At 26.6% G+C, this 22,448-nt stretch overlaps 1 long non-coding RNA gene across 1 annotated transcript in view; it reads right to left on the bottom strand.

Annotated features, from left to right (window-relative positions):
- The window catches only part of LOC126336229 (uncharacterized), a 30,934-nt gene extending 14,434 nt beyond the window's left edge, over positions 1-16,500 (bottom strand). The window contains exon 1 of the long non-coding RNA XR_007564927.1: positions 15,252-16,500. This is a non-coding gene — a long non-coding RNA (uncharacterized LOC126336229). The remainder of the gene's footprint in view (positions 1-15,251) is intronic.
- Positions 16,501-22,448: the final 5,948 nt, after the last annotated feature.

The following is a 22,448-nucleotide window of genomic DNA, read 5'->3' as shown; positions in this document are numbered from 1 at the left end:
GAACATTTAGTCTAACAAAACTTACATATAATACAAAGAAAAAGTGAATAAACAAGCAAGAATGAAACTTTTAAAAATAAAAAATAAGAAAATTTTAAATCTATTAATTCAGGGAAAAATAAAAGATACAAATATTTAAAGAAAAAAAAAGAAAAAAACCACAAACATTAACAAAAAAAAAGAAACGCCCCTATGTATGACCACAACAACTTCTCTATTATATATAATTAAAGATTAATATGGAACATGTATAGCAATAAATGTATTATATTCTTTCTTATTTAATCTTTCTTTTCACTAATAAATAAAGAAAGATTAATTAATATAATAAATATATGATTAGTATGGTTAATTCATCCAAATAATATAAATCTTAGCCATATAGGTAGGGCAATTGCAAATGTTAATGCTAAATGTCTTGTTCTAGTAAAAATATAAGGGAATAATCCTATGAAATTGTTAAATAATATTATAATAAAAATTGAGATGAAAATGAATGTTGTTCTATTAAATGATTTTGGTCCAAGAAGTGTTTTAAATTCATTATGTAAGGTTAAATTTAGTTTATTTCAGATAATGTTAATTTGTGATGGTGTAAGTCAAAATAGTGATGGGATTAATAATAGTCCTAGAAATGTTCTAGTTCAATTTAATGATAAATTAAAGATGTTAGTTGATGGGTCAAATGTTGAGAATAGATTTGTTATCATTTTCAATTTAAGTTTTTTATTTCAATTGTTCCTTTTTCTGCTCTTTTAATAAGGTTAGGTTTAAATGAGAAGAAGTTTATTTGATTAAACAAGATTAATGTAGCTGAAAATATAATGAATAGTGAGAATCATATAAGAGGGGATATTTGAGGGATTTGGATATAATTTCCCCATCAGAAGTAGTCGTTAATTTACTATTATTTGGTTTAAGAGACCATTACTTACTTTCAGTCATCTGATGAATTTCAAGGTGTACTAATTTTTTTTAGTTACTTTAGATTGACACTCTAATGTTATTTATTTTAACTAACTCCTTAAATTATCTTAGATAATCACTTAATAAATAAATTTACTGAAGTTCTTTCAATTACAATTGGTATAAATCTGTGGTTTGCTCCACAGATTTCTGAGCATTGTCCAAAGAATAATCCAGGTCGATTTATTGTGAATGTTCCTTGATTTAACCGACCTGGCGTTGCATCAATTTTAACCCCTAATGCAGGAACTGCTCATGAGTGTAGAACATCTGATGCTCTTGTTAATACTCGTACTTCTGTATTTATTGGTAGGATTGTTCGGTTATCTACATCTAGTAGTCGGAATCCATCATTTTCTAGGTCTTGTTCTGGTGTTATATAAGTGTCAAATTCTACGTCTATGAAGTCTGAATATTCATATCTTCAGTATCATTGTCGTCCAATGGTTTTAATTGTAATTATTGCATCTACTGAATCATCAAGTAAATATAATAGTCGTAATGATGGAAGGGCAATAAAAATTAATGTAATTGCTGGTAAAGCTGTTCAGATTGTTTCAATTAAATGTCCATGAAGTATATTACGGTTAGTATAGGCAATAAATAATATATAACTTAGGGCATAACCTACAATTACTGTAATTAATAATAATACGACCATAGTATGATCATGAAAGAATGATAATTGCTCCATTAATGGTGAAGCTCCATCTTGAAGAGATAAATTTGATCATGTTGCCATTAATAAATATTTTCTAATAAAAGGTCAAACCTTTATTTGTAGAGCTTAAATCTACTGCACTAATCTGCCATATTAGAATCTAGAGATTAATGGTAATTCTGAGTAACTATGTTCTGCAGGAGGGTTATTTTGTAGTCATTCTGTTGATCTTCTTATGTTAGCTCTAAATATAATTGCTCGGTTTGTAATCATTCTTTCTCATATAATTACAAAGAATATAATGATTCCTACAATAGAAATTGTAGACCCAATTCTTGATACTACGTTTCATGATGTATATGCGTCTGGGTAGTCAGAGTATCGTCGAGTATTCCTGCTAATCCTAGGAAGTGTTGAGGAAAGAATGTTAAATTTACTCCAATGAATATAATTGTAAATTGGATTTTTAATCATGTATTATTTATAGTTAATCCTGTAAATAGTGGATATCATTGAATGACACCTCCTATAATTGCAAATACTGCTCCTATAGATAATACATAATATGTATCATGTAATACAATACCAAGTGATGAATTTGCTAATACTAATCCTGTTAATCCGCCAATTGTAAATAGGAAAATAAATCCTAGAGCTCATAATAATGGTGGATTGAACTTGAATTTAGTTCCATATAATGTAGCTAATCATCTAAATACCTTAATTCCTGTAGGTACAGCAATAATTATTGTTGCTGATGTAAAATATGCTCGTGTGTCAACATCCATTCCTACTGTAAATATATGATGTGCTCATACAATAAATCCTATTAGTCCAATTGATAGTATAGCATAAATTATACCTAATGTTCCAAATGATTCAATTTTTCCTCTTTCTTGACATACAATATGTGAAATAATTCCGAACCCCGGTAGAATTAAAATATAAACTTCTGGGTGTCCAAAGAATCAAAATAGATGTTGATATAGAATTGGGTCACCCCCTCCTGCAGGGTCAAAGAATGATGTATTTAAATTTCGATCTGTTAATAATATAGTAATAGCTCCTGCTAAAACTGGAAGGGAAAGAAGGAGAAGTAATGATGTAATAGCTACAGATCATACAAATAAAGGTGTTTGATCTAAAGTTATACTTTCTGATCGTATATTAATTGCTGTTGTAATGAAATTCACTGCACCAAGAATAGATGATACACCTGCTAAGTGCAGTGAAAAAATAGCTAGATCTACAGATGCACCCCCGTGTGCAATAGCTCCTGCTAGAGGAGGGTAAACTGTTCATCCTGTACCAGCACCATTATCTACTATAGAAGATGTAAGAAGAAGGGTTAGTGAAGGTGGTAGTAATCAAAAACTTATATTATTTATTCGTGGAAATGCTATATCTGGTGCACCAATTATTAGTGGAACAAGTCAATTACCAAATCCACCAATTATAATAGGTATTACTATAAAGAAAATTATTACAAATGCGTGAGCTGTAATAATAACATTATAAATCTGGTCATCCCCAATTAGAGATCCGGGTTGGCCAAGTTCAGCACGAATAAGTATTCTTATTGATGTTTCTACTATTCCTGCTCATGCTCCAAATATGAAGTATAAAGTACCAATGTCCTTATGGTTTGTTGAGAATAATCATTTTTGCGGTAAGATGGCTGAATTTTAGGTGGTAGACTGTAAATCTACTTATGAGATGTTTTCTCTCTTATCATATTTAGGTCTTATATTCAATTATGATTCTAGACTGCAATTCTAGAGGTGTAAAATTTTACTAAGGCCTAAAAGATTATTCTTTTAATTATAACTTTGAAGGTTATTAGTTTGATTAACTTAAGTCCTTAGTATAATGAAATTAAGGTTGATGTTGAAATCAATCCTATTGTTGAAATTATTACTGTTATAGGAAGAATGATTCTTGATTTTTGGGACTTTATCTTTATAGATCACGAATTTTCTGTGTATGATATAATTAGAGCTGAGAATCTAATACGTATATAGTAGTAGAGTGTAATTGTAGTTAATACAACTATAATAGTTATAATAGTTGTTATATTGTTTTCTATTAATGATTGTATTACAATTCATTTTGGTAAGAATCCAAGGAATGGTGGTAGTCCACCTAAAGATAATAAAGATAAGAATATTATGCATTTAATTTCGGTTTTTATATTTCTGGCTGAATAAATTTGATTTATGAAAAATAAATTTATTTGCTTAAATAATAAAACTATAATTAATCTTAATAGTGAGTAAATAATGAAGTATAGTTCTCAGATGTTTTCTCTGACTGTTAATGATCTAATTATTCAACCTAGATGTCTGATTGATGAATATGCTAAAAGTTGTCGTAAGGATGTTTGATTTAAACCTCCTATTGCCCCAATAATAATTCTTAAGATAATAATTGTTCAAATAAAAGTTCTTAATTGAATACAATAAGATAAGACCATTATTGGGGCGATTTTTTGTCATGTTATTAATGTTAAACAATTATTTCATCTTGATGCTCCTATAACTTCTGGAAATCCGAAATGGAAAGGTGCAGCTCCAAACTTTAATAATAGTCTAGATCTAATTATTATTGATGGGATAAATTCTGTTTCCCATCCCATGGGATATTTTATTTGAATCAGCAAAATTGAAAATAATAATATTGTCGATGCTATTGCTTGGACAATAAAATATTTAATTGATGATTCATTTATTATTATATTTTTATTTCTTGTTAGGAGCGGAATAAATGAAAGTAAGTTGATCTCAAGTCCTATTCAAACCCCAAATCAGGAATTTGATGAAATGGACAGGATCGTTCCTATCATTAATGTTGATAGGAAGAGAAGTTTTGTAGAGTTGTTGGTCATTAAAAAGGAGAGGATTGATACCTCTATAAATGGGGTATGAACCCATTAGCTTGTTTAGCTTACCTTTTTACATTAAGGTGTATGATGCACGTTAGTCTTTGATACTAAAGGAGGTAGTTTAATTCTATCTTATGTAATTTTAATGAAGGTAATTTTATTTACTTTATTTACCCTATCAAGGTAACCCTTTATTCAGGCACTTCATTTATTTAATATATAAATCGAAAGTTTTTTTTGAAATTCTTTTATGTATTATTTTGTTTCATTAGGATTAATTTATCCTGCTCATTTTATTTTTTTTATATATATATATAATAAATAATTTATATTAATTTATTACATTTAATTGAAATTAAAGTATTATAAGTTCATCTTACCATTATCAATTGATTATTTTAATGCAATTATTTACCTAGGATTATAGCTACTTATGTTTTTAGCTTAAAATAGGTTATTATAATATAATATATAAAATAATATGTAATTTAATATTTAATATTATTATAATTGGATATAATAAATAAAATTATTAATTTAAATATAAAATATTATAATTAATATAAATAATTATATTAATTATAATAATATAATTATGTAAATTATCTATAATTAGATTATTTAACTAATATATATGAAAGTTAACTTAATATAAAAAAAAGAATTCATATTAATAACATATTATATTAAATTACATAATTGTATAAAATATATTTATTATATTATTTAATCTTTCTTTATTTATTAGTGAAAAGAAAGATTAAATAAGAAAGAATATAATACATTTATTGCTATACATGTTCCATATTAATCTTTAATTATATATAATAGAGAAGTTGTTGTGGTCATACATAGGGGCGTTTCTTTTTTTTTGTTAATGTTTGTGGTTTTTTCTTTTTTTTTCTTTAAATATTTGAATCTTTTATTTTTTCCTGAATTAATAGATTTAAAATTTTCTTATTTTTTATTTTTAAAAGTTTTATTCTTGCTTGTTTATTCACTTTTTCTTTGTATTATATGTAAGTTTTGTTAGACTAAATGTTCTTTTTGCAGTAATTTGATTTAATTATCAAGTGATTTTGGATTTAGCAATTGATTTAGTATCGGCATAATTCGTGCCAGCAGCCGCGGTTATACGATTGATACAAGTGAATATTATTGGTTAAAACAGTTGTTTATATTATTAGGATTGAAATATAAATTTGTAGGGTGAAATGTTAAAATTTATTTGTGGCCCTTTTTATGAATCTGTGAAATTTAAATAATAAACTAGGATTAGATACCCTATTATTTTAAATGTTAATTATATTTACCAGGGTACTATTAGTTAAGGTCTTTAAACCCAAAGAATTTGGCGGTATCTCATTCCATTCAGAGGAACCTACCCCATGATTGATAATACACGATTTACTCTACTTAATTTATTTGTTTGTATATCTCCGTTATCAGAGAATCTTTTTAGAGTTATAATTCTCAAGATTTATAATTATAAAATATTTCAGGTCAAGGTGCAGCTTATAGTTAAGAGGAGGTGGGTTACAATAGATTTTTGTTTATAACGGATTTGATAGTGAAATACTGTTAATGAAGGTGGATTTGATAGTAATTTAATTTATTTAATTTAACTGATATTGGCTCTGAGATGTGTACACATCGCCCGTCGCTCTCGTTATTGATAATTCTATTTTATTTTAAAGTAGCTTCAATTTAGATGAGATAAGTCGTAACATAGTAGATGTACTGGAAAGTGTATCTAGGAAGAGTTTCAAGATATAACTTATTAGTAAAGTGTTTCATTTACACTGAAAATTTTTCTGTGCAAATCAGGATATCTTGATTATTTATTTTATTATATTTATTTTTTGTTTATTTAATTATTTAATATAAATAATTTTATTGTATTTTTGTCTTAGTATATTTTATAGAATTGATTTTTTAAATTATAGTTTATTGGTAATGTAAGTGTTTTATGAAATATTATTTTAAATTTTTTTAAGTAGATTTTATTTATTGTACCTTTTGTATCAGGGTTTATCAAAATTTTAGTATTTATTTTACTTGTCTCGATTTGGGTTGATTTATAAATAATTTATAGTTAATGTATCATAATTATTATTAAATTATTTATAGAAATGAGATGTTAATCGTTTCCCAAGATATCTAGTTTCTTAAGAAAAAATTAAATTTTTTAAAGTTATTTGTTTTTATTTAATTTTTTAAGTAAAAATATTAACTTATTTATTCTTTAAGGGATAAGCTTTGAAGTTAATAACCTATAATTTATTTTATAGAAATATAATAGTAAGCTTTAAACCAGCTATCTTTAAGATTACGTTTTAGTTCATTATTTTTTATTTTGATTTTATAAATATTTTAGGTTTTTTATTAAGATTATTAATTTAATTTTAAAATTTTTGTAATAATGATAGAATTAGTATATTTATTTGTATGAAATTTTTACCTTGTGAACTTATTATAAGGAACTAGGCAAAATTGATTTCCGCCTGTTTATCAAAAACATGTCCTCTTGTTTATATTTTGAGGTCTGGCCTGCTCACTGAGCGTATTTTTAAAGAGCCGCGATATTTTGACCGTGCAAAGGTAGCATAATCATTAGTCTCTTAATTAGTGGCTGGAATGAATGGCTTGACGAGAAATCAACTGTCTCTTAATAAATTTTTGAATTTAACTTTTGAGTCAAAAGGCTTAAATTCTTCTTTAGGACGAGAAGACCCTATAGAGCTTGACATTTTACTTTTATATAGTTTTTTGTTTGTCTTTCTATATTTAATGATGATGTTTTGTTGGGGTGACATGAAGAATAGATAAACTCTTCATTATTATATCATTTATTTATGTTTGTTATTTTGATCCATAATTTATGATCATAAGATTAAGTTACCTTAGGGATAACAGCGTAATTGTTTTTGAGAGCTCATATCGACAAAGCAGATTGCGACCTCGATGTTGGATTAAGAAAAATTTTGGGTGCAGGAGCCCAATGATTAGGTCTGTTCGACCTTTAAATTCTTACATGATCTGAGTTCAGACCGGCGTGAGCCAGGTCGGTTTCTATCCTAAGATTGTTAATCCATATTAGTACGAAAGGACCATATGGTTAAAATATTTTTTGTTATATTGATTAATATTAATTTATTTACTATTTTGACAGATTAATGTGTTGAATTTAGAATTCATTTATGTAGATTTTTTCTACAAATAGTATTGATACTTTATGATTTATTTATATTTATTTTGAATTTTCTTTTATTGGTTATTTGTGTTTTAATTAGTGTTGCCTTTTTAACTTTATTAGAGCGTAAGGTTTTAGGTTATATTCAGATTCGAAAGGGTCCAAATAAGGTAGGTTTTGTTGGAATTCCTCAGCCATTTAGAGATGCTATTAAGTTAATTTGTAAGGAGCAGCCAATTCCTATTATATCTAATTACCTACTTTATTATTTTTCCCCTGTTTTTAATTTAATGATTTCTTTAGCCGTTTGAGTAATTTTTCCTTATTTAACTTATATGTGTTCTTTTTCTTATGGATTTTTATTTTTTTATGTTGTACTAGATTAGGTGTTTATACTGTTATAATTGCTGGTTGATCTTCTAATTCAAATTATTCATTATTAGGTTCTCTTCGTTCTGTTGCTCAAACAATTTCTTATGAAGTTAGTTTAGCTTTAATTTTATTGTCTTTAATTATTTTAATTGGTAGTTTTAATATGTTTGATTTTATAAACTATCAGCTTTATTGTTGATTTATTATTATTTCTTTTCCTTTAGCTTTAGCTTGTTTTGCTTCTTGCTTAGCTGAAACTAATCGTACTCCTTTTGATTTTGCTGAAGGGGAATCTGAGTTAGTTTCAGGATTTAATATTGAGTATGGTGCGGGTGGTTTTACTTTAATTTTTTTAGCTGAATATACTAGAATTGTCTTCATAAGAATGTTATTGGCTTTAATTTTTTTGGGCGGTGATTTTTATTCTTTTATATTTTTTATTAAGCTTGCTATTATATCTTTTGGTTTTATTTGGGTTCGTGGAACATTACCACGGTTCCGTTATGATAAATTAATGTACTTAGCTTGAAAAAGTTTTTTACCTTTATCTTTGAATTTTTTTATTTTCTTTGTTGGTTTAAAGATTTTATTTATCTCATTTGTTTAGTGAAATTTTTTGAGAAAAGTTAATAGAAGAGTTAAACTTCTAATTTTATGTTTTCAAAACATATGCTTTTCCTAAGCTAATTAACTTTATTCCTTAATTAATTTATCTCATGCGTTTGTGACATGGACATTAATTAAGAAATATGTGAAGTAAATAATTGTTAAGATTTGACCTGTTATAATATAAGGTTCTTCAACAGGTCGTTTACCAATTCACGTTAGTAAGCATACAACAACTACTATAATTCAGAATAAAATTTGATTAATAGGGTAAAATTGAATGCCTCGGAATGGTGTTTTATTATAAAATGGTAAAATTATTAAGATTCTAATTGATAAAAATAATGCAATAACACCTCCTAACTTATTAGGGATAGATCGTAGAATTGCATATGCAAATAGGAAATATCATTCTGGTTGAATGTGAACTGGTGTTACTAATGGGTTGGCAGGTACAAAGTTATCTGGATCTCCTAATAGGTAAGGATTAATTAAACATAGTATAATTAATAATGATGTTATTATTACAAATGTAATAGAATCCTTAAAGGTAAAGTATGGATGGAATGGAATTTTTTCAATATCTCCATTTAGTCCAAGAGGATTATTAGATACTGTTTGGTGAAGAAAAATAAATGAATTGCTGCTATAGCAGCAATAATAAATGGTAATACAAAATGGAATGTGAAGAATCGATTTAATGTTGCATTATCAACAGCGAATCCTCCTCATACTCATTAGACTAAATCTGTTCCTAAGTATGGGATTGCTGATAATAAATTAGTAATTACTGTTGCACCTCAAAAAGATATTTGGCCTCAGGGTAAGACATATCCTATAAATGCAGTTGCTATAACTAAAAATAAAATCACTGTACCAATTATTCAGGTATGTATATATATATATAAGATCCATAGTAAATTCCCCATCCTACATGTAAGTAAATACAAATAAAAAATATAGATGCTCCATTTGCGTGTAAGGTTCGGATAATTCCACCATTATTTACGTCTCGGCAGATGTGTACTACACTACTGAATGCTATTTCAATATTTGATGTATAATGTATAGCTAAAAATAGTCCAGTTACGATTTGAATTACCAAACATAACCCTAATAGGGATCCAAAATTTCATCAAAATGAAATATTTGTTGGGGCAGGTAAGTCAATTAAAGAGTTATTAATAATTTTAATTAAAGGATGTCTTAATCGTAAGGGTTTATTCATTAGTAATTATCTTATTTTACGAATAGGTCCCTGATTAATATTGGTGATTTTAACAACTGCTAGTAGTGCTAAAAATAAATAAATTATTATTATTATTGTAATAATGAATGTTGGTCTATTATATAATTTTTCTAAAGATATTGTTATTTCTTGATAATTGATTGAATTATCAATATTTATAGTTTCGGTGTTTTTGAAAAAGTCTATAAATATAGATATATCTAGAATAATTAATATTAATATGATAAATACTCACATTATTAATGTAATAATTATAGTGATTGATTTAGGCTGAAATATTTCGTTTGATGCAATTCTTGTAATGTAAATAAATAATACTAGTATACCACCAAGAAATGTTAAAAATAAAATATATGATAATCAATATCTTTCTATTATTGTTCCTGTTATTAATCCAACTAGGAAGGTTTGAAGGATAATAAAAAGCATTATTGATATTGGGTGTCTTAATTTAATAAAATTAATATTTATTACATTTGATAATGATATAATTATTATTTTGATCATTTCAGGGGTTAGTTTATTTAAAATACCGGTTTTGGGGACCGATGATGGAAGCTTTTCCACCTCTGAAGTTTTAAAAGTGGGGGCTGGACTTATTTCCGGTTTACAAGACCGGCGTTTTTTTTAAACTATTAAAACTAATGTTTATATTCTCTATTTTTACTTCTTTATTGATTTATTTTGCTGGTGTTTATGTTTTTTCTTCTAAACATAAACATTTATTAATGGTTCTTTTGAGATTAGAATATATTGTTCTTTCTTTATTTATGTTAGTTATTGTTTTTCTTATTGAGTTTGATTATGATTATTTTTTTCCTGTTATTTTTTTAGTTTTTTCTGTTTGTGAGGGTGCTTTAGGTCTTTCTATTTTAGTTTCAATAATTCGTTCTCATGGTAATGATTTTTTTAATTCTTTTGGTTTATCTTTATGTTAAAGTATTTATTTATAACTATTTCTTTGATCCCTCTTTGTTTATTAAATAATTGTTGATGGTTGGTTCATTCTTTAATGTTTCTGTCGGGTTTTGTTTTTATAATTTGTGTTTATTCATATGCTGATTTGAATATAATTAGATATTATTTTGGTATTGATTATTTTTCTTTTAGTTTAATTTTACTTAGTTTTTGGATTTGTTCTTTAATAATCACTGCTAGAGGTTCAGTTTATTTAAGTTCATATCATTCTAATTTTTTTGTTTTTATGGTTTTGATTTTAATAATTATGCTTTATTGTTCATTTGCTAGATTAAGTCTTCTTTCTTTTTATATTTTTTTTGAGGCTAGATTAGTTCCTACTTTACTTTTAATTTTGGGTTGGGGTTATCAACCTGAGCGTTTGCAGGCTGGTGTTTATTTAATTTTTTATACTTTGGTTGCTAGATTACCTTTATTATTAGTTTTATTTAAGGTTTATGATTTTTCTAATACTTTATATTTTCCTTTATTGGTTGATTTTGGTTCTTATTATTTTATGTTTTATGTATTTATAATTTTGGCTTTTTTAGTTAAGATACCTATGTTTTTGGTTCATTTATGACTTCCTAAGGCTCATGTAGAGGCCCCTATTTCAGGTAGAATAATTCTTGCTGGTGTTTTATTAAAGTTAGGCGGTTATGGTATTTTTCGTGTTATAAAGGTTATTTCTTATTTGGGTTTAAAGTTTAATTATTTTTGATTGTCTTTAGGTTTATCTGGGGGTGTTATTGTAAGATTTATTTGTTCTCGTCAGGTTGATTTAAAGTCTTTAATTGCATATTCTTCTGTTGCTCATATAAGAATGGTTATTGGTGGATTGATGACTATGAATTGATGAGGTTGTGTAGGTTCTCTTTCTCTAATGGTTGGTCATGGTTTATGTTCTTCTGGTTTATTTTGTTTATCTAATATTATTTATGAACGTTTAGGTAGACGAAGATTATTAATTAACAAGGGTATAATTAATTTGATGCCAAGAATGGCTTTATGATGATTTCTTTTAAGATCATCAAATATGGCTGCTCCTCCTTCTTTAAATTTGGTAGGTGAAATTAGATTATTAAATTGAATTATATCTTGATCTTCTTTTAGATTCTTTGCTTTGATTTTTTTATCTTTTTTTAGAGCTGTTTATACTTTGTATATATATTCTTATTCTCAGCATGGGAATTATTATTCTGGTGTTTATACTTGTTCTCTTGGTTATTTTCGTGAATATCATCTTTTACTTTTACATTGATTGCCTTTAAATATTCTCTGTTTAAAGGGTGAATATTTCTTTGTTTAGTTTGCTTAAGTATTTTAATTAAAAATATTGTTTTGTGGAATCAATGATATGAAGTTTTTCATCTTAGGCCGTGAATTTATTTTCTATTTGTTCTTTGAGTTTTTTTTCTTTGTTTATGTCGAGAACTATAATGTTTATTTTAGGTATTTATTATTTAATAATTGATTATAGAGTTTTTGTTGAGTGAGAGCTTTTCAATTTAAATGGTTCTATAGTTGTTATGCCTTTAATTTTGGATTGAATATCTCTTATTTTTATATCTTTTGTTATATATATTTCTTCTTTGGTTATTTATTATAGAGAGGATTATATATCTGGTGAAAAGAATATAAATCGTTTTATTATTATTGTTTTAATATTTATTCTTTCTATAGGTTTTTTAATTATTAGTCCTAATTTAATTAGAATTTTATTAGGTTGAGATGGTTTAGGTTTAGTTTCTTATTGTTTAGTTATTTATTATCAAAATGTAAAATCTTATAGTGCTGGTATATTAACTGCACTTTCTAATCGTATTGGTGATGTTGCTATTTTAATTTCTATTGCATGAATGTTAAATTTTGGTGGTTGAAATTATATTTATTATTATGATTTTATTTCTAACTCTTTTCAAATAAAGCTCATTACTATATTAATTGTTTTAGCAGCTATAACTAAGAGAGCTCAGATTCCTTTCTCTTCATGACTTCCTGCTGCTATAGCAGCTCCTACTCCTGTTTCTGCTTTAGTTCATTCTTCTACTCTTGTTACTGCTGGTGTTTAATTATTAATTCGTTTCAGACCAATATTGGATACTTATAATTGTGGTTGATTTTTACTTTTAATTGGTTGTATAACTATATTTATGGCTGGATTGGGCGCTAATTTTGAGTTTGATTTAAAGAAGATTATTGCTCTTTCTACTTTAAGACAACTTGGTTTAATAATAAGAATTTTGGCTATAGGTTATCCAAAGCTTGCATTTTTTCATTTATTGGCTCATGCTTTATTTAAGGCATTATTATTTATATGTGCAGGTTCAATAATTCATAATTTGAAGGATTCTCAGGATATTCGTTTTATAGGAGCAATTGTTAATTTCATACCTTTAACTTCAGTTTGTTTTAATGTTTCTAGTTTATCTTTGTGTGGAATACCTTTTTTAGCGGGATTTTATTCAAAGGATTTAATTCTTGAGATGGTTTGTTTAAGATGAATTAATTGTTTAATTTTTTTCTTTATTTTTTTTCTACTGGTTTAACTGCTTCTTATTCTTTTCGTTTGTTTTATTATTCAATATCTGGTGATGATAATTTTTATTCTAGATTTTCTTTTGATGATAAGGGTTATTATATTTCATTTGGAATAATTGGTCTATTGTTTGTTGCTGTTTTTGGTGGTAGTCTTATATCTTGATTAATTTTTCCTATTCCTCATGTGATTGCTTTACCTTATTATTTAAAGTTTTTACCTATTACAGTTGTTATTTTAGGTGCTTATTTAGGTTATCTTATTTCTAATTTTGATTTTTCTCATAATTTATTTTCTTTAAGTATACTTTCTTTTGTTAGATTTGCTGGTTCTATATGATTTATACCTTTTCTTTCAACTAAGTTTATTAGATATATTCCTTTAAAAATAGGTTATTATTCATCTAAGTCATTTGATTATGGTTGAGGTGAATTACTTGGTGGTCAAGGTTTATATAGATTATTTATTTATTTAATTGGTTATATTCAAGGTTGATATGATTCTAATTTCAAGTTTTATCTTTTAACTTTTATTTTTTGAATATTTATTTTGGTAATATTGTTTTTCGTTTACTTAAATAGCTTATAATTAGAGCGTGACACTGAAGATGTTAAGGAAGTATTTTTACTTTTAAGTATTTATAAATATAGATATATTATTTTTACAGTGAAAATGTAATGTTTTATTTAAACTATATAAATTTTAGAAATGTTAACGGAGTTTAACCGCTAATATAAAAAGTTAGCAGCTTTCATATTGGCTTTACATTTCCTTAATTGGAACTATTATAGTTCAATTATATTATTAACAGTAATACGCCTCTTTTTGGCTTCAATTAATAAGAATAAGGGTAGTACATACCAATCTTCCAGGTCGAAACTGACTGCAATATTTCGCATCTTATTCTATTTAAGGTTGATTGATAATATCAATACTTTTTGAATGCAACCCAAATGTTATATTTAACTACAACCCTTTATTCTGCTCATTGTAATGCTCCTTGGTTTCATTCATGGTATAGTCCTCCTAATAGAACTAGAATAAAAAATATTGTTGATACTGTTCAGATTATAATGTCTGAAGTTTTAAAAACAATTACAATTGGTAGAATTAGTGCAATTTCTACATCAAAAATTAAAAAGATTACTGCGATTAGGAAGAATCGTATTGAGAATGGTATTCGTGCTGATCTTTTTGGATCAAACCCACATTCAAATGGTGATCTTTTTTCTCGATCATTAATTAATTTTTTTAATTGTGTTGTTGCCAGGATTATAACAATTATTGGAATAATAAATCTAATGAAAACTCTTGTTGATAGAATTAGAATTGTTTTTCTTGATTTATATCAAGCTTTCTGATTGGAAGTCAAATGTACTATTTATACTAGAAAAACAATTATCTACCTCATCAATAAATAGAGATATATAAGAATAATCATACTACGTCTACGAAGTGTCAGTATCATGCTGCTGCTTCAAATCCAAAGTGATGTCTTGGTGAAAATTGATTTATTGAGTGTCGAAGTAGACATGTTGATAAAAAGATTGTTCCAATAATTACGTGTAAACCATGGAATCCTGTTGCAACAAAGAATGTTGATCCATAAACTGCATCTGCAATGGTAAAAGGTGCTTCTCAATATTCATATGCTTGAAGTATTGTAAAGTATAGTCCTAATAACACTGTGAAGAATAATCCTTGTAGTGCTTGAGTATGATTAGATTCCATTAAACTATGATGTGCTCATGTTACTGTTACTCCTGATGCTAAAAGAATAGCTGTATTAAGTAATGGAATTTGTATAGGGTTAAAGGGTTGAATTACTATTGGAGGTCATAGTATTCCTAGTTCAATTGTTGGTGCTAATCTTCATCTAAAGAATGCTCAAAAAAAGAAACGAAAAATAATACCTCTGATGCAATAAATAAAATTATTCCTCATCGTAATCCAATTGATACAAATCCTGTATGTAATCCTTGATATGTTCCTTCTCGTACTACATCTCGTCATCATTGAATTATAGTTAGTAGGGTAATTCCAAATCCAATTATGAATAAGTTAATATTAAATAGGTGGAATCATTTTGCTAGTCCTGATACTAGGACTATTGCTCCAATTGCTCCTGTTAATGGTCAAGGTCTATAGTCTACTAAGTGGAATGGGTGGTTTGAGTGAGTTGTTAACATAGGTTTAATATACTTCTCTAGAATATAGAGTTCTTAGAATTGAGAAAACATAGGCTTGAATTATTGCTACTGCTGATTCTAGAATTAATAGAAGTATTTGTCCAATAATTAGTAATGAGATTAAGTTTATTGCTATAGATGGTCCTGTGTTTCCTAATAAGGTTAATAATAAGTGTCCTGCAATTATATTTGCTGCCAACCGTACTGCTAATGTACCTGGTCGAATAACATTACTAATTGTTTCAATTAGTACTATAAATGATACTAATGCAGGCGGTGTACCTTGTGGTACAAGGTGTGTAAATATATGATTAGTATGGTTAATTCATCCAAATAATATAAATCTTAGCCATATAGGTAGGGCAATTGCAAATGTTAATGCTAAATGTCTTGTTCTAGTAAAAATATAAGGGAATAATCCTATGAAATTGTTAAATAATATTATAATAAAAATTGAGATGAAAATGAATGTTGTTCCATTAAATGATTTTGGTCCAAGAAGTGTTTTAAATTCATTATGTAAGGTTAAATTTAGTTTATTTCAGATAATGTTAATTCGTGATGGTGTAAGTCAAAATAGTGATGGGATTAATAATAGTCCTAGAAATGTTCTAGTTCAATTTAATGATAAATTAAAGATGTTAGTTGATGGGTCAAATGTTGAGAATAGATTTGTTATCATTTTCAATTTAAGTTTTTTATTTCAATTGTTCCTTTTTCTGCTCTTTTAATAAGGTTAGGTTTAAATGAGAAGAAGTTTATTTGATTAAACAAGATTAATGTAGCTGAAAATATAATGAATAGTGAGAATCATATAAGAGGGGATATTTGAGGGATTTGGATATAATTTCCCCATCAGAAGTAGTCGTTAATTTACTATTATTTGGTTTAAGAGACCATTACTTACTTTCAGTCATCTGATGAATTTCAAGGTGTACTAATTTTTTTTAATTACTTTAGATTGACACTCTAATGTTATTTATTTTAACTAACTCCTTAAATTATCTTAGATAATCACTTAATAAATAAATTTACTGAAGTTCTTTCAATTACAATTGGTATAAATCTGTGGTTTTCTGAGCATTGTCCAAAGAATAATCCAGGTCGATTTATTGTGAATGTTCCTTGATTTAACCGACCTGGCGTTGCATCAATTTTAACCCCTAATGCAGGAACTGCTCATGAGTGTAGAACATCTGATGCTCTTGTTAATACTCGTACTTCTGTATTTATTGGTAGGATTGTTCGGTTATCTACATCTAGTAGTCGGAATCCATCATTTTCTAGGTCTTGTTCTGGTGTTATATAAGTGTCAAATTCTACGTCTATGAAGTCTGAATATTCATATCTTCAATATCATTGTCGTCCAATGGTTTTAATTGTAATTATTGCATCTACTGAATCATCAAGTAAATATAATAGTCGTAATGATGGAAGGGCAATAAAAATTAATGTAATTGCTGGTAAAGCTGTTCAGATTGTTTCAATTAAATGTCCATGAAGTATATTACGGTTAGTATAGGCAATAAATAATATATAACTTAGGGCATAACCTACAATTACTGTAATTAATAATAATACGACCATAGTATGATCATGAAAGAATGATAATTGCTCCATTAATGGTGAAGCTCCATCTTGAAGAGATAAATTTGATCATGTTGCCATTAATAAATATTTTCTAATAAAAGGTCAAACCTTTATTTGTAGAGCTTAAATCTACTGCACTAATCTGCCATATTAGAATCTAGAGATTAATGGTAATTCTGAGTAACTATGTTCTGCAGGAGGGTCATTTTGTAGTCATTCTGTTGATCTTCTTATGTTAGCTCTAAATATAATTGCTCGGTTTGTAATCATTCTTTCTCATATAATTACAATGAATATAATGATTCCTACAATAGAAATTGTAGACCCAATTCTTGATACTACGTTTCATGATGTATATGCGTCTGGGTAGTCAGAGTATCGTCGAGGTATTCCTGCTAATCCTAGGAAGTGTTGAGGAAAGAATGTTAAATTTACTCCAATGAATATAATTGTAAATTGGATTTTTAATCATGTATTATTTATAGTTAATCCTGTAAATAGTGGATATCATTGAATGACACCTCCTATAATTGCAAATACTGCTCCTATAGATAATACATAATGAAAGAGGGCTACTACATAATATGTATCATGTAATACAATATCAAGTGATGAATTTGCTAATACTAATCCTGTTAATCCACCAATTGTAAATAGGAAAATAAATCCTAGAGCTCATAATAATGGTGGATTGAACTTGAATTTAGTTCCATATAATGTAGCTAATCATCTAAATACCTTAATTCCTGTAGGTACAGCAATAATTATTGTTGCTGATGTAAAATATGCTCGTGTGTCAACATCCATTCCTACTGTAAATATATGATGTGCTCATACAATAAATCCTATTAGTCCAATTGATAGTATAGCATAAATTATACCTAATGTTCCAAATGATTCAATTTTTCCTCTTTCTTGACATACAATATGTGAAATAATTCCGAACCCCGGTAGAATTAAAATATAAACTTCTGGGTGTCCAAAGAATCAAAATAGATGTTGATATAGAATTGGGTCACCCCCTCCTGCAGGGTCAAAGAATGATGTATTTAAATTTCGATCTGTTAATAATATAGTAATAGCTCCTGCTAAAACTGGAAGTGAAAGAAGGAGAAGTAATGCTGTAATAGCTACAGATCATACAAATAAAGGTGTTTGATCTAAAGTTATACATTCTGATCGTATATTAATTGCTGTTGTAATGAAATTCACTGCACCAAGAATAGATGATACACCTGCTAAGTGCAGTGAAAAAATAGCTAGATCTACAGATGCACCCCCGTGTGCAATAGCTCCTGCTAGAGGAGGGTAAACTGTTCATCCTGTACCAGCACCATTATCTACTATAGAAGATGTAAGAAGAAGGGTAAGTGAAGGTGGTAGTAATCAAAAACTTATATTATTTATTCGTGGAAATGCTATATCTGGTGCACCAATTATTAGTGGAACAAGTCAATTACCAAATCCACCAATTATAATAGGTATTACTATAAAGAAAATTATTACGAATGCGTGAGCTGTAATAATAACATTATAAATCTGGTCATCCCCAATTAGAGATCCGGGTTGGCCAAGTTCAGCACGAATAAGTATTCTTATTGATGTTCCTACTATTCCTGCTCATGCTCCAAATATGAAGTATAAAGTACCAATGTCCTTATGGTTTGTTGAGAATAATCATTTTTGCGGTAAGATGGCTGAATTTTAGGTGGTAGACTGTAAATCTACTTATGAGATGTTTTCTCTCTTATCATATTTAGGTCTTATATTCAATTATGATTCTAGACTGCAATTCTAGAGGTGTAAAATTTTACTAAGGCCTAAAAGATTATTCTTTTAATTATAACTTTGAAGGTTATTAGTTTGATTAACTTAAGTCCTTAGTATAATGAAATTAAGGTTGATGTTGAAATCAATCCTATTGTTGAAATTATTACTGTTATAGGAAGAATGATTCTTGATTTTTGGGACTTTATCTTTATAGATCACGAATTTTCTGTGTATGATATAATTAGAGCTGAGAATCTAATACGTATATAGTAGTAGAGTGTAATTGTAGTTAATACAACTATAATAGTTATAATAGTTGTTATATTGTTTTCTATTAATGATTGTATTACAATTCATTTTGGTAAGAATCCAAGGAATGGTGGTAGTCCACCTAAAGATAATAAAGATAAGAATATTATGAATTTAATTTCGGTTTTTATATTTCTGGCTGAATAAATTTGATTTATGAAAAATAAATTTATTTGCTTAAATAATAAAACTATAATTAATCTTAATAGTGAGTAAATAATGAAGTATAGTTCTCAGATGTTTTCTCTGACTGTTAATGATCTAATTATTCAACCTAGATGTCTGATTGATGAATATGCTAAAAGTTGTCGTAAGGATGTTTGATTTAAACCTCCTATTGCCCCAATAATAATTCTTAAGATAATAATTGTTCAAATAAAAGTTCTTAATTGAATACAATAAGATAAGACCATTATTGGGGCGATTTTTTGTCATGTTATTAATGTTAAACAATTATTTCATCTTGATGCTCCTATAACTTCTGGAAATCAGAAATGGAAAGGTGCAGCTCCAATCTTTAATAATAGTCTAGATCTAATTATTATTGATGGGATAAATTCTGTTTCCCATCCCATGGGATATTTTATTTGAATCAGCAAAATTGAAAATAATAATATTGTCGATGCTATTGCTTGGACAATAAAATATTTAATTGATGATTCATTTATTATTATATTTTTATTTCTTGTTAGGAGCAGAATAAATGAAAGTAAGTTGATCTCAAGTCCTATTCAAACCCCAAATCAGGAATCTGATGAAATGGACAGGATCGTTCCTATCATTAATGTTGATAGGAAGAGAAGTTTTGTAGAGTTGTTGGTCATTAAAAAGGAGAGGATTGATACCTCTATAAATGGGGTATGAACCCATTAGCTTGTTTAGCTTACCTTTTTACATTAAGGTGTATGATGCACGTTAGTTTTTGATACTAAAGGAGGTAGTTTAATTCTATCTTATGTAATTTTAATGAAGGTAATTTTATTTACTTTATTTACCCTATCAAGGTAACCCTTTAATCAGGCACTTCATTTATTTAATATATAAATCGAAAGTTTTTTTTGAAATTCTTTTATGTATTATTTTGTTTAATTAGGATTAATTTATCCTGCTCATTTTATTTTTTTATATATATATATATAATAAATAATTTATATTAATATATTACATTTAATTGAAATTAAAGTATTATAAGTTCATCTTACCATTATCAATTGATTATTTTAATGCAATTATTTACCTAGGAATATAGCTACTTATGTTTTTAGCTTAAAATAGGTTATTATAATATAATATATATAATAATATGTAATTTAATATTTAATATTATTATAAATGGATATAATAAATAAAATTATTAATTTAAATATAAAATATTATAATTAATATAAATAATTATATTAATTATAATAATATAATTATGTAAATTATCTATAATTAGATTATTTAACTAATATATATGAAAGTTAACTTAATATAAAAAAAGAATTCATATTAATAACATATTATATTAAATTACATAATTGTATAAAATATATTTATTATAATATTTAATCTTTCTTTATTTATTAGTGAAAAGAAATATTAAATAAGAAAGAATATAATACATTTATTGCTATACATGTTCCATATTAATCTTTAATTATATATAATAGAGAAGTTGTTGTGGTCATACATAGGGGCGTTTCTTTTTTTTTGTTAATGTTTGTGGTTTTTTTCTTTTTTTTCTTTAAATATTTGAATCTTTTATTTTTTCCTGAATTAATAGATTTAAAATTTTCTTATTTTTTATTTTTAAAAGTTTTATTCTTGCTTGTTTATTCACTTTTTCTTTGTATTATATGTAAGTTTTGTTAGACTAAATGTTCTTTTTGCAGTAATTTGATTTAATTATCAAGTGATTTTGGATTTAGCAATTGATTTAGTATCGGCATAATTCGTGCCAGCAGCCGCGGTTATACGATTGATACAAGTGAATATTATTGGTTAAAACAGTTGTTTATATTATTAGGGTTGAAATATAAATTTGTAAGGTGAAATGTTAAAATTTATTTGTGGCCCTTTTTATGAATCTGTGAAATTTAAATAATAAACTAGGATTAGATACCCTATTATTTTAAATGTTAATTATATTTACCAGGGTACTATTAGTTAAGGTCTTTAAACCCAAAGAATTTGGCGGTATCTCATTCCATTCAGAGGAACCTACCCCATGATTGATAATACACGATTTACTCTACTTAATTTATTTGTTTGTATATCTCCGTTATCAGAGAATCTTTTTAGAGTTATAATTCTCAAGATTTATAATTATAAAATATTTCAGGTCAAGGTGCAGCTTATAGTTAAGAGGAGGTGGGTTACAATAGATTTTTGTTTATAACGGATTTGATAGTGAAATACTGTTAATGAAGGTGGATTTGATAGTAATTTAATTTATTTAATTTAACTGATATTGCTCTGAGATGTGTACACATCGCCCGTCGCTCTCATTATTGATTATTCTATTTTATTTTAAAGTAGCTTCAATTTAGATGAGATAAGTCGTAACATAGTAGATGTACTGGAAAGTGTATCTAGGAAGAGTTTCAAGATATAACTTATTAGTAAAGTGTTTCATTTACACTGAAAATTTTTCTGTGCAAATCAGGATATCTTGAATATTTATTTTATTATATTTATTTTTTGTTTATTTAATTATTTAATATAAATAATTTTATTGTATTTTTGTCTTAGTATATTTTATAGAATTGATTTTTTAAATTATAGTTTATTGGTAATGTAAGTGTTTTATGAAATATTATTTTAAATTTTTTTAAGTAGATTTTATTTATTGTACCTTTTGTATCAGGGTTTATCAAAATTTTAGTATTTATTTTACTTGTCTCGATTTGGGTTGATTTATAAATAATTTATAGTTAATGTATCATAATTATTATTAAATTATTTATAGAAATGAGATGTTAATCGTTTCCCAAGATATCTAGTTTCTTAAGAAAAAATTTAATTTTTTAAAGTTATTTGTTTTTATTTAATTTTTTAAGTAAAAATATTAACTTATTTATTCTTTAAGGGATAAGCTTTGAAGTTAATAACCTATAATTTATTTTATAGAAATATAATAGTAGGCTTTAAACCAGCTATCTTTAAGATTACGTTTTAGTTCATT

This window comes from Schistocerca gregaria, chromosome 2 (genome assembly GCF_023897955.1).
Source record: "Schistocerca gregaria isolate iqSchGreg1 chromosome 2, iqSchGreg1.2, whole genome shotgun sequence".
NCBI classification, from domain to species: domain Eukaryota; kingdom Metazoa; phylum Arthropoda; class Insecta; order Orthoptera; family Acrididae; genus Schistocerca; species Schistocerca gregaria.
The sequence above is the reverse complement of the archived record's forward strand: the minus strand, read 5'-3'. Positions and strand labels throughout refer to the sequence as shown.